This window comes from Dermacentor variabilis, chromosome 9, assembly GCF_050947875.1.
Source record: "Dermacentor variabilis isolate Ectoservices chromosome 9, ASM5094787v1, whole genome shotgun sequence".
Lineage (NCBI taxonomy): Eukaryota > Metazoa > Arthropoda > Arachnida > Ixodida > Ixodidae > Dermacentor > Dermacentor variabilis.
The window spans coordinates 125,270,092-125,282,576 of record NC_134576.1 but is presented as its reverse complement, the minus strand read 5'-3'; positions in this window follow the sequence as shown (position 1 = coordinate 125,282,576).

Here is a 12,485-nt window from a genome sequence, read left to right as displayed (position 1 = left end):
AGTAAGACATTTAGGAGGTGAAACTCCCGTCAGCGCGAGCGAGCGCGGGCGACCAGATAAGGTCACAATTGTTGCATGCGCCGACGGGGCCGTATACAGTGGCGGCGCCATGCGGCGCGTCGTAGAAGCCGCAGCGAAAAAAAAAAAAATGCAGCGCCCGGGCAGGCTGCTCCGGCGCGCTCTCAACGGCGGTAATTTCTCTTCAGGCCGCCAGGCGCCGCCAGCACGATAACGGCTCCGCGGGCTTGTGGCCTTTTCTGGTCACCGCAAACAGCGGAGTTTCCTCTCCTAAATGTTTCTTGCTCCGTGCTGCCGCCACGTGGTTGCCTTGTGCCATCGTCCGCTGCGGCCGGCGCTTAAACAAAAATTGAGAGTCAATTAATTATCTTTACGTGATTTGAATGCGAAAGCATGAAGACTTCTCTAAGTTATCACCTTAAGAGGAAGCTTTATCTCGCGTGCTCCTATCTAAATACATGTAAGACGAGAATTCGTTGTTCTCGGCAATCACTGCAACAAATTTGACAAGGTTTGTTGGATTAAAAAAAAAACCTTCAGTTCTAGTGACTATTGGTTTCGGATTTTTCTTTTAGGTCGTCAATTTTTTACTAAAAATTGGCAAAAATCGAAAATTTTCAGAAAACGAAACTATCAAGTTTACAACTATGGAACTCGGCAATGAAAAATATCACAATTATGCGAATTGCATCCAACAGTACATCTAAAGCGGAGAAAATTGATATGTTACACATTAATCTAAAAAGTTTTTTTAGTAATGTGGAAATACAGCGTTTGCAGAACCCTTGTACACAACCTAACGAATTCACGTAAGATATAAATTGACATATCGAATTTGTCCGCTTTGAGTGATCTAATGGATGCCGCTTACAGAACCGCGATATCTGTTCTTGATGCAGAGCTATTAATTTGTAAACTTCGTGCGTCTATTTCTTCCGAACTTTCGATTTTTGAAAAAAATTCTTCACAATATTCAGGCCCTAAATCGAAATTCCGCTTCCAACAGTCACTATAATTTAGCTTTCTCTCTCAAATGCAACAAATTTAATTAAAATCGATGCAGGGATTATCCCCACTACGGCGTGCCTCATAGTGAAATTGTTGCTTTGGTCCTAAGACGCCGGAGCTTGTCCTTTTTTTTTTAATAGTGCAAGTAAGCTGGCGTGGTCCTTTGGGTACGCAAAGACACTTGGGCGCGTTATTTCTAAACTCCCTAATGTTCTCTTGCTTGAGTGCGAACACCCCCCACGACGCAATACGTATGCCGTGGTCGGCGAGAGAGAGATAACCTTACGAGTTCGACAATGTTGTTGCTAACGGCTGGTGCGTAGGCAACCGTGACAGAGCAGAGGGGGCGCCCGCCGCGCCGATGTCGTGCACCGAACACGATGGACCGTTTCACGACCCGCGAGATTTTCAGTACAAACCTTGCCACCTCGTGCGAGCTAAGATCCCAGAGGCTATAGTTTCACTGAAGTGGGAGCTATACGAGGCATGATCTGGCATGCGAGACCGATCTATGAAGGCCGGCCAAGGACTATGAGAAAGGACGCCAAGGCGCCGAGGGGCGTGCTGTTCCTGGACACGTGCAAGCTCATGATTGCACTCCTAGTCGGGTGATTTACGTTAGAGTTGTGTTTACTCTAGTTTGGGTCTGTATAAGTTACCCGGCAGTGCTAAACGCAGCTCTGTATGTACCGTCCACAAAAAGACAGACTCCTTTGTTTCTTCAACTTTGACCAGCCTCGCCGAATGCGGCCGGCACATTTACTGCCTGCTTCATGCGGAACTCGTACAACGTCTTCAGCAGCGGGTAGCGCCCAATTCCGCAGTGACCGTCGAAGTCGTCCCACTCGGGGCCCCAGGATCCGAAGCATCGCCAGGAGGTGCGCGACGCGGCGGACGACAGGTCCTTCTCCAGAGACGCCGGTGTCAGTAATGTCACGTACTCGTCGCCGATCATGGCGTTCTCCCGACTGGGGAACACGAACAGGCTCTTGCCGAGCTCGCGGCAGAACTCGAAGAAGGCCAGTTTGCCTGGTTCCCGGCTGGTCTGCCTCGCTCCTCCGCGACCGACTGGCCTGAGTGCCAGAACGGTGTCCTGGAGCACCGCCTGCATCTTGAAGGTCTTGCCCCAGAAAGGTATCATCGGGCAGACAGAAGCAGTGCTGACGATATCGTTGGGGTACTTCTTGTATTCCTCGGTTAGCGCTTTTGTGGGGCTGGAAAGTGTGCCCGTGAACGCCGAGTCGTCCATTTCCAATGGAGACAGTAAGATGGCGGCGTAGGAACCGTCTAGGCCTTCGGTCAGGGCCTTCAGAGCGGACGTCTTGGCGAAGTATCGAGTTCCAGTGGGTAGGATGAGGCCGAACTTGAGATTGGACTTGGCGAAGCTGTCGAGAAGGTAACGGAACGCGTTCACCATTCCGTCCCCGTCTTTGTCTTCCATCTGAGGCCAGTAAAGGTAGGCTCCGTCGATAACTCTGGTCCTCATCCAGTGCACCGCGAGCAGCAGAAAGATGTCCTGATGTACTGTCTTGGATATTAAGCGCTTGAACGATGGCGCAGTCGATTCGTTCGCTTCGATGACCACGAAAGTCTCTAGGCCACGGTTGAGGCTCTTTATCTGGGCCAGCTGCTTGAATTCTTGGTGGTTACCGAGGTCATCGATCGCGAAATCCTCGCGCATACTCAAGCAGCAGTACACTACCGAAGCGCAGTACTCGTAGGGTAGAGATTCGAGGCCGTAGGACGTGTTTCCGGTCACCCAGCCGGCATGATTCTTCCTGTATACGCATACGACCCCTGGTCTCTTGACGTTGGGTACGGAGGACTTCGTTTTACGTTCGATTCCTCTTGCCGTAGTTTCGACCTCGTGAATTCCCATGACGGAGTGCACAGACATCGCTTCGGTCGCTTGTGGAGTACGCGTCGGAATCGCGTTGTCTGCGTTTTCCATTGACTCTTCGGCCAAGTTTCCGGAAGGTGAGTGTCGATGAGGTTTTCCTGACTTTCCGTCTTTGATATCGGTACTGATTTCGACGTACCGAGGAGTGGCGCTGCTTTTCGTGCTACCATCGGTAGGAGCACTGGCGTAATCGTCAGCCAAGGGGCGAGCGTCGGGTTTGTTTCGACCACTCGGTGATTCAGTTTCTGGTAAATCTGTCTCGATGTCTAGAGGATTAGGAGGTAATTCACTAGTGCGCTCCAGCTTGCGTTTGTCATTGTAGGAAACTGCGTGGCCAGTATGGGCCCTATTTGTCTCCCTGCTGGTGGTTTGAGAAAACGAAAAGCTGTCTTTTCCCCGGAATTCGGCTGCGGGACTTGGAGAAGATGTCGTAAACTCGGCCACAAGAGAGTGCCGCGTCGATGGTAAAGCGTTCATCCTTTTAGATTGCTTTCCCTCGTTGTTCCTGTTCATAACAACCAGTGTTACGCCTATCTCTGACGTGCCCTGCTTCACATTCGTAGAACGTGTCTCGAACGTGCGCGCCTGGACGCCTTCATCAGCGGTGTTGATCGCGAAAGGCCCGGGATTCGCGTTCGTCGACCTGTTCCACCCGGCAGAGCGGTTTGCATTGCGCGGATGCGTGACCACCGATATACTGGCAGAACCGCGTCGGTGCTCCAACGGCGTCGCTGTACCCGTCTCCCTCGGCCCGTTTCTGACGTCGGGCTCCAGCCTTGGCACGCTAGAAGCATTCTGCGCTCTCAGAGAGTCATGCTGATTTTTCGCGGCCACGTTGCTTACGGGCACGTCGTGAGGCACGACGCCGTAGTCGAGCATTTCTTCGTTGCTCTGTGCCAAGTCATGTTTGCTTTCCTCCTGTATCGCCGCATTCAGCGAGGAGTAAAGATCGCTCATTTCGGCTTTCACGTTGTTGGCCTTCGCGGCCGGTTGCTGAACTCTAGGAAGGGCTTCAGCTGATGTTCTTTTTCGCGTTTCCGGACGCTTAGGTTCTCCAATCGCCCTGCCGAAACTTGCGGCTGCGCCACGCCTGGTTTGATGACTCGAGCGGTCGCCGGAAAGCGTTTTTTCCTTCTTCTTCGCTGGCGTAGCGTGCGCGGGCGGTGCCTTGCCTCGGCGTCGAATCTTCAGCTTGTTAGGATAGCCGCCAAGCACGTTCATGTAACCACCGCTGGCTTCCGGAATCCACTCGTCCTGCCCGGTGTAGTAGGAAATCGTTACCGTCGTCGTCTCTGGTGAGGACGTCTCTTTGGGGGAGGACATACTGGATGGCGCTTCCGTTTCGGGGATGATCTCGTCAGGAGGAGCTGTTGAGCTGGTCTCTGTTGATACGACAACCTCTTCGGCTAGCTCTTCTGAAGTGGAAGCCGTTGCTGTAGACGTTCGCAGCGATGTACTGGCCGCCAATTTCGGCCCCTCCGGAGAGCCCTCCGTGGGTTGCCGCTTCGCAGCGAACTTTTTTGCCGCCATCCGAGTCGTGAAACCCTCCTCAGACGGTTGTATAGTGGAGAGCTGCGTAGTCGAAGGTGCTGCAGTTGAAGACTGCGTCGATGACTGATGCAGTGCAGTCGTCCTTGTCGACAAAAAGAACCTACCTTCCGCGACTCCTGTCGACTTTGATTGATTCTGATCTATCGAAGACGTACTGGGAACTCGAGTCAGTTCTGCAGACTGAGAAGCAGGCCGACTGTACGCGCTTGCTTCAGCGACCGATGAACTGGCGTCGCCTCCTCCGTTCGCCCACGTCACGCGTCCGACAACGACGCCTCCCGAAGTTTCGTCCGTCCCTGCGGCACCTTTTGGTAACTTCCCGGAGTTGTTTCGTTCCTCTTTCGTTGCTTTATCAAGAATCTTCTTGAGGACGTCCTCCGCGGATTTGTTGACCCCTTCAGCCACGATGTCGACGAGGTTCGCATCGGTTGACGTCATGTCCACCCGTGTCGTTTGCGTACTCTCGGTGCTGAGGAGAGGGCTTCGAGTCGAAAGCGAGGTTCGTAGCTGTGATGATGATTTCGCACTAGAAACAAATTCACCGAGCGAAGCGTTTGATGTTCCAATGGTTAAATCGTGTTTGTTCGACGCGCGGGTAACTGTCCCGTTATTACTTCTAGTGGTTATTGAACTGCTCTCCGGTTTGCTTGACGACTTGTTTGCGGAGGACGAGCTTGCTGTGTCAGCAACAGCAAGACTTGCTGTGGACCCGATGACGCCAACTACAGTTCCCTTTGAAGACGCTGGCTTCTTACTTCCTAATGTTCCTGTGAAGTCACGTGCCGTGCTCAAGGTGGCAGTGTTTACAGACGGGCTAGATGAGTATACTTGTGCAGTAGTACTGTTTGAACTTATACCGCCCCCGGAAGCTTTGGAACTGCCGACATCAGTAACTGCCGCGCGTCCCATACTTGTCGTCGGGCTCTCAGAGCTTAGTCCCGTTGCCAGTTTCGAAACTGAATTCACCTGGTTGTTCAGAGCATCCTGGTGCTCTCTTTTCTTTGTGACGACCTCCTCCTTCGCGCGAGCTTCCCCTGTATTATCAGTGTGCGCTCCTGCACCAGTCACGTTTCCAGCCGGAACCGCCAAGCTGCTTAGCGAGTTAGTGCTTGACGTCGAGGCCGGAAATGTGATGAGCCTCCTGAGCTTCCGCCTTCTCTTCACCATGCGGACGCCTTTGTGCGGCACGGGGGAGTCGTGGTTGGTGTCGGTCGAAGAAATCGCGAGGTCCGCCGGAGGGTGATTAGGAGTTGACTCTTCGTGTTTCTTAACCGAGTCTGGAGACTCTGCGATTTCGCCGCTACTGGGCTGAGTCCTGTACGAGGCTTCTGCGGACTTGCTTCCCACGGAAGAACCGAAGCTAGCCTCGGACTTCAATGCGGTCCCTGCAGTCCCTGGGACGGGCAGTTCCTTCTTCGCGTCCGGCCTGTCATTACCGTTGATCGTCGGCGAAGCGTCGTCCGTTGCCGCGGGTCTCTCGGCGAAGGGTCGCTGCAGGAGCTCGAGCTCTCGGTCGATGTCAACGACCGTGGAGCCGTCTCGAAGCCGCTGCGCGCCTCTCGTCGTAGACGCCTTACGAACCGCAGTGACTTTACTCTGGGAACCGTTCTCGGCTACCTGCCGCGACGCGGACTTCGTGCGAGCCTTTCGCTTGGTCTTCGTCTGCGGTGGTTCGCGCGTCTTGATTTCCGAAGCAGCAACAGTGCTGCGGGCGTCACTTCGCGGTTCCCGTTTGAGCTCCTCGTGGGTCTTGCCCTTCGTCTTGTTGGCCGACACGTTTCGGCCCCAGTCATCGTCGGCTGCGGCTGCGGCTACGGGCGGGCGGCGGAAGTAGCTGGCCAGGTCGAAGCGCCGCTGGAACAACGCCACCGAAGCACACATTAGCAGCATGGCAGAGGTCATAAGCCCGACGACGAGCCAGGTCCGCCTGCCGAAGGGGCTGCGTGTCGTGCTTTCGGGGCTCACGGCCTTGCCGCGGAAGGCGAACGCTTCGGCCATGGCGTCCGGTCTGCCGTTACAGTGGGAGCCGCGAGTATGGCCGCGGCTGCTGTGGCGAGCCGAAGACGACCCTGTGTTACGCGGCGCTCGTAGGCAAAGCGGTCAGCGTCCGCGGACCTGCTTCTTCTTCTTATGCCTCCAACGAGCGCGCTTCTTCTTCTGCTTTGGTTAAGACCGGTTTTCCCTTACTAATGGCGCACACCCTCCGCGGAGATGTAATTCAGCAGCGTATCTTTTTGGGCTTGTTGGTGCAAGATTGGTGCACGGCAGGTGCAGCGCTGGCGTAGAGGTAGAACACCCACCTCGCGTGCAAGAGGTCCGTGGTACGAATCCCGGTGCCGGCAATTTTCCATCGGATTAAAAAAAAAATGCGTGTTGATAAAATTGCAGAAACAGGCCTGGAATGCGGCCTGATCCCGGTGACCAGAACCGGTAACGCAATCCCTCACCAGAGCAGGATTGGCCAGCCTGGTGCAGTACTTGGCTACAACCTCCTATATGAACACAACAATCAAACCCCGGCCCTCAGTCCCCAGCAGCTGCGAAACAACTGACCACGGCGGCAGTCAAACCTGCGGTGCAGCAGAGGGTGCTAAGAATCCCTGGCTCCGGACAGGCCGCCATTGGAATATGAACCTGGCAACGTTTAACGCTAGAACGTTATCTAGTGAGGCGAGTCTAGCAGTGCTATTGGAGGAAATAGAGGGCAGTAAATGGGATATAATAGGGCTCAGTGAAGTTAGGAGGCCAAAAGAGGCATATACAGTGCTAAAAAGCGGGCACGTCCTGTGCTACCTGGGCTTAGCGGAGAGACGGGAACTAGGAGTCGGATTCCAGATTAATAAGAATATAGTTGGTAACATACAGGAATTCTGTAGCATTAACGAGGGGGTGGCAGGTCTTGTTGTGAAACTTAATAAGAGGTACAAAATGAAGGTTGTACAGGTCTACACCCCTACATCCAGTCATGATGACCAGGAAGTCGAAAGCTTCTATGATTACGTGGAATCGGCGATGGGTAGAGTGAAAACAAAATACACTATACTAATGGGCGACTTTAATGCCAAGCTAGGCAAGAAGCAGGCTGGAGACAAGGCAGTGGAGAATATGGCATAGACACTAGGAATAGCAGGGGAGAGTTATTAGTAGAGTTTGCGGAACAGAATAATATGCGGATAATGAATACCTTCTTCCGCAAGCGGGATAGCCGAAAGTGGACGTGGAGGAGCCCGAACGGCGAGACTAGAAATGAAATAGACTTCATACTCTGCGCTAACCCTGGCACCATACAAGATGTGGACGTGCTCGGCAAGGTGCGCTGCAGTGACCACAGGATGGCAAGAACTCGAATTAGCCTAGACCTGAGGAGGGAACGGAAGAAACTGGTACATAAGAAGCCGATAAATGAGTTAGCGGTAAGAGGGAAAATAGATGAATTCCAGATCAAGCTACAGAACAGGTATTCGGCTTCAACTCAGGAAGAGGACCTTAGTGTTGAAGCAATGAACGACAATCTTTTGGGCATCATTAAGGAGTGTGCAGTGGAAGTCGGCGGTAACTCCGTCAGGCAGGATACCAGTAAACTATCGCAGGAGACAAAAAATCTGATCAAGAAACGCCAATGTATGAAAGCCTCTAACCCTACAACTAGAATAGAACTGGCAGAACTTTCGAAGTCAATCAACAAGCGTAAGACAGCTGACATAAGAAAGTATAATATGGGCAGAATTTTACATGCTCTCAGGAATGGAGGAAGCCTAAAAGCAGTGAAGAAGAAATTAGGAATTGGCAAGAATCAGATGTATGCGTTAAGAGACAAAGCCGGCAATATCATTACTAATACGGAAAAGATAGTTCAAGTGGCTGAGGAGTTCTATAGAGATTTATACAGTACCAGTGACACCCACGACGATAATGGAAGAGAAAATAGTCTAGATGAATTCGAAATCCCACAGGTAACGCCGGAAGAAGTAAAGAAAGCCTTGGGAGATATGCAAAGGGGGAAGGCAGCTGGGGAGGATCAGGTAACAGCAGATTTGTTGAAGGATGGTGGACAGATTCTTTTAGAGAAACTGGCCACCCTGTATACGCAATGCCTCATGACCTCGAGCGTACCGGAATCTTGGAAGAACGCTAACATAATCCTAATCCATAAGAAAGGGGACGCGAAAGACTTCAAAAATTATAGACCGATCAGCTTACTGTCAGTTGCCTACAAACTATTTACTAAGGTAATCGCAAATAGAATCAGGAACACCTTAGACTTCTGTCAAGCAAAGGACCAGGCAGGATTCCGTAAAGGAAGGCTACTCAACAACAGACCATATTCACACTATCAATCAGGTGATAGAGAAATGTGCGGAATATAACCAACCCTTATGTATAGCTTTCATTGATTACGAGAAAGCGTTTGATTCTGTCGAAACCTCAGCAGTCATGGAGGCATTACGGAACCAGGGTGTAGACGAGCCATATGTGAAAATACTGAAAGGTATCTATAGCGGCTCCACAGCCACCGTAGTCCTCCATAAAGAAAGCAACAAAATCCTAATAAAGAAAGGCGTCAGGCAGGGAGATACGATCTCTCCAATGCTACTCACAGCGTGTTTACAGGAGGTATTCAGAGACCTGGATTGGGAAGAATTGGGGATAAAAGTTAATGGAGAATACTTTAGTAACTTGAGGTTCGCTGATGATATTGCCTTGCTTAGTAACTCAGGGGACCAATTGCAATGCATGCTCACTGACCTGGAGAGGCAAAGCAGCAGAGTGGGTCTAAAAATTAATTTGCAGAAAACTAAAGTAATGTTTAACAGTCTCGGAAGAGAACAGGAATTTACAATAGGTAGCGAGGCACTGGAAGTGGTAAGGGAATACATCTACTTAGGGCAGGTAGAGACGGCGGATCCGGATCATGAGACGGAAATAATCAGAAGAATAAAAATGGGCTGGGGTGCGTTTGTTAGGCATTCTCAGATCATGAACAGTAGGTTGCCGTTATCCCTCAAGAGAAAAGTGTATAATAGCTGTGTCTTACCAGTACTCACCTACGGGGCAGAAACCTGGAGGCTTACGAAAAGGGTTCTACTTAAATTGAGGACGGCGCAACGAGCTATGGAAAGAAGTATGATAGGTGTAACATTAAGGGATAAGGAAAGAGCAGATTGGGTGAGGGAACAAACGCGAGTTAATGACATCTTAGTTGAAATCAAGAAAAAGAAATGGGCATGGGCATGACATGTAATGAGGAGGGAAGATAACCGATGGTCATTAAGGGTTACGGACTGGATTCCAAAGGAAGGGAAGCGTAGCAGGGGGTGGGAGAAAGTTAGGTGGGCGGATGAGATTAAGAAGTTTGCAGGGACGACATGGCCACAATTAGTACATGACCGGTGTTGTTGGAGAAGTATGAGAGAGGCCTTTGCCTGCAGTGGGCGTAACCAGGCTGATGATGATGATGATGATGATGATGATGATGATGATGATGATGAAGGCGCATGATTTGAATAACAATTAATAGGAGACTGCAGATTGGTCAAGAGTTGGCGGACATTAGAAAAAACGTCTAGGTATTGCAAAAACAACGGACATTTTGGGGAAGCGTGAAACGAATGAAAAAAAAAAGTTCTTTCAGCACCCATCGCACTATGGATGGTGCACTTAGCGTTGAAGTGACACACTTTATTGCCAAATTCTTCACTTCTGCGTCGCCGACTACTTCAATTTTGTGTTACCGACATCTTCTGAATTTCTCTATAGCTGAACGCACCTCGCTCAATGCACACTACTGCTAATAGTATTAACGTTGACATAACCGTGACCCAGTTGGCGTCAAATAAATTCGTTTAATAGAGGCGCATACCCCGTGGCACATAGCAAGTGATCAAAGTTGGCGTGAAAGAGGTTCTTTGAAGAGCAGCACTATCGAGTGGCAGTGGCGTAGTCAGAAACCTTTACAGCGAAGCTGTATATGGCTAGCGTTCCGTGCATTTTCATACTCCAGGAACATGAAACTGTCACCCTCAATGGCTCATACCCCCATAAGCGTTCATGCTACCGTAAGCAAGCAAAAAATGCAGTGGCTCAAAGCCCCGTAAGGCAGAGGCTACATGCACTCAGCAAAGTGAAGGGAACAGTGCTTAAATTCTTTCTAATCACGTGTACAACATACAGAACAGCATGTCGAAAACTGTCATCGTCAATGGTTCATACCACCGTGAGCTATGGCTCATACCCCCATAAGCAAGCAAAAAATGCCATGGCTCATAGTCCCGTAAGGTTCATGGCTACTCACTTTGCGTCAATTAGCTGCGTGCCGAATTGCTCCGAAAACATTTGTCGTTGTTTCACTTCTGATAATTTGCGATACTTTGTTTAGCAGACGGAGAAAAGTAACCAGACTTTGACAGTCGGTCCCGATATTCGAAAATACCAAATAGTCCATCTTCGAACACGGAAATGAATGGTTAGCGTGTAATATCGAACCACATTCGATACTTCAGATATTCGTCCATCCTTTTTTACTTTCTGACTGTATGCAAGCGAGAAATATAACAAGAATGAAAAATCCGAGGACACCTAAGCACTTCTTGCGAGTTGTGAATGCGAAACCATTAATGTCCAATTGAATGCCGCTGAGCGGTCCTTGGGGTTGTGAACTCCTTGCGGGGGGTAAGCGAGCGCGCTGAGACAGCACCACCTGTATAGCTGGCCTGTGCACTCTGCTTTACGGCATCATGCTACTTGGACCGAAATTTCCATTGCCAAGCCCGGCGTGACGAAAGCTGTGTTATCAAAATCACCACGTCTTACTCCGGGAGCGTCCCCATTAGATTCTATGGGAGTCGGGCAAGGTACCATGACGTCACGGATCGAAGTGTCTCAACGACTCAACCAAGTAGAACGACTCAACCGAAGCAGAGCGGGCGAAAGGGCGCTAGCCCTTTCGCCCGCTCTGCTTCGTCATGGCGAGCACGTGACGTGGCGTCGCAGCCAATGGAAATTTAGGTGCCGTTTCGCTGCTACAGACGTCGGCTTTTTCGCTCAATGGGTCATTTGATGTTTTCGCATCAAAATTACGTCATCGCTACGTTCCCTCTTGCACAGTGTTCCCTCTTGCACAGACGACGCCCGTGAACTTGAGTTCGGATGTGTCGTCATGGACTCATTTTTCTTAATGTCCAAGCTTTGGCCCGACCCGCCGTGGTGGCGTAGTGATTTTTGGCGTTGCGCTGCAAAGCCCGAAGATGCGAAACCGAATTCCGGCCGCGGTGGCCGCATTTCGATGAGGGGGTGAAATGCAAAAGCGTCTGTGTACTGTGCGTTGTGTGCGTGTTAAAGAACCTCAGGTGGTGAAAATTAATCCGGCGACAGTCCACCACGGCGTCCCTTTATAGCCCGCTATTTATGTTCGGAGCTTTAAAATACACACTTTAATTTAATTAACTGACAATCGGTGCCGTGCCTTTTGTTGTCTAGAGGGTCGCTCCGTCGCTGTGCTGGAAGCCAGCCCGTTTTCGTTATGCGTTACCGACGACAGACGTCAAAACGCAGCGCACGCAAATCTCCGAACGTCCGACGCGATTCCAACGCTCCAAACCGACGCCCTTCCGACGCTCGAGAATGAGCCTCCGCGATACCGCGTGCATCGGTATAATTACAGTCTCAGAAGGCGCGCGTGTTAACAGTGCGTGACAGCAACGCTTCAGCGGTTCCTCGAAATCATCTGTGGCCATTACGGTAATGTGATAGCGGAAATGCCGCTCATGAACACGCTAAAAGCTCATCGCGCAGCTGCGTGTGACGGAGCCTGAGAATCCTGCAGCACGTTTTACAACCCCACCCCCCTGTCCCCCTTTCGCCCAAGTTACGACCTGATCACGTGATCGCTTGGTGAAGAAGACAGGTGCTCACTCCAAGCAACGCGTAGAAAGAGAGAGAGAGAGAGAGAGCCTTGACGTGAGGTGCTCGCTCGCCCCCTCCGAAACAGCGTTAATTGCGAAGGCCTAAT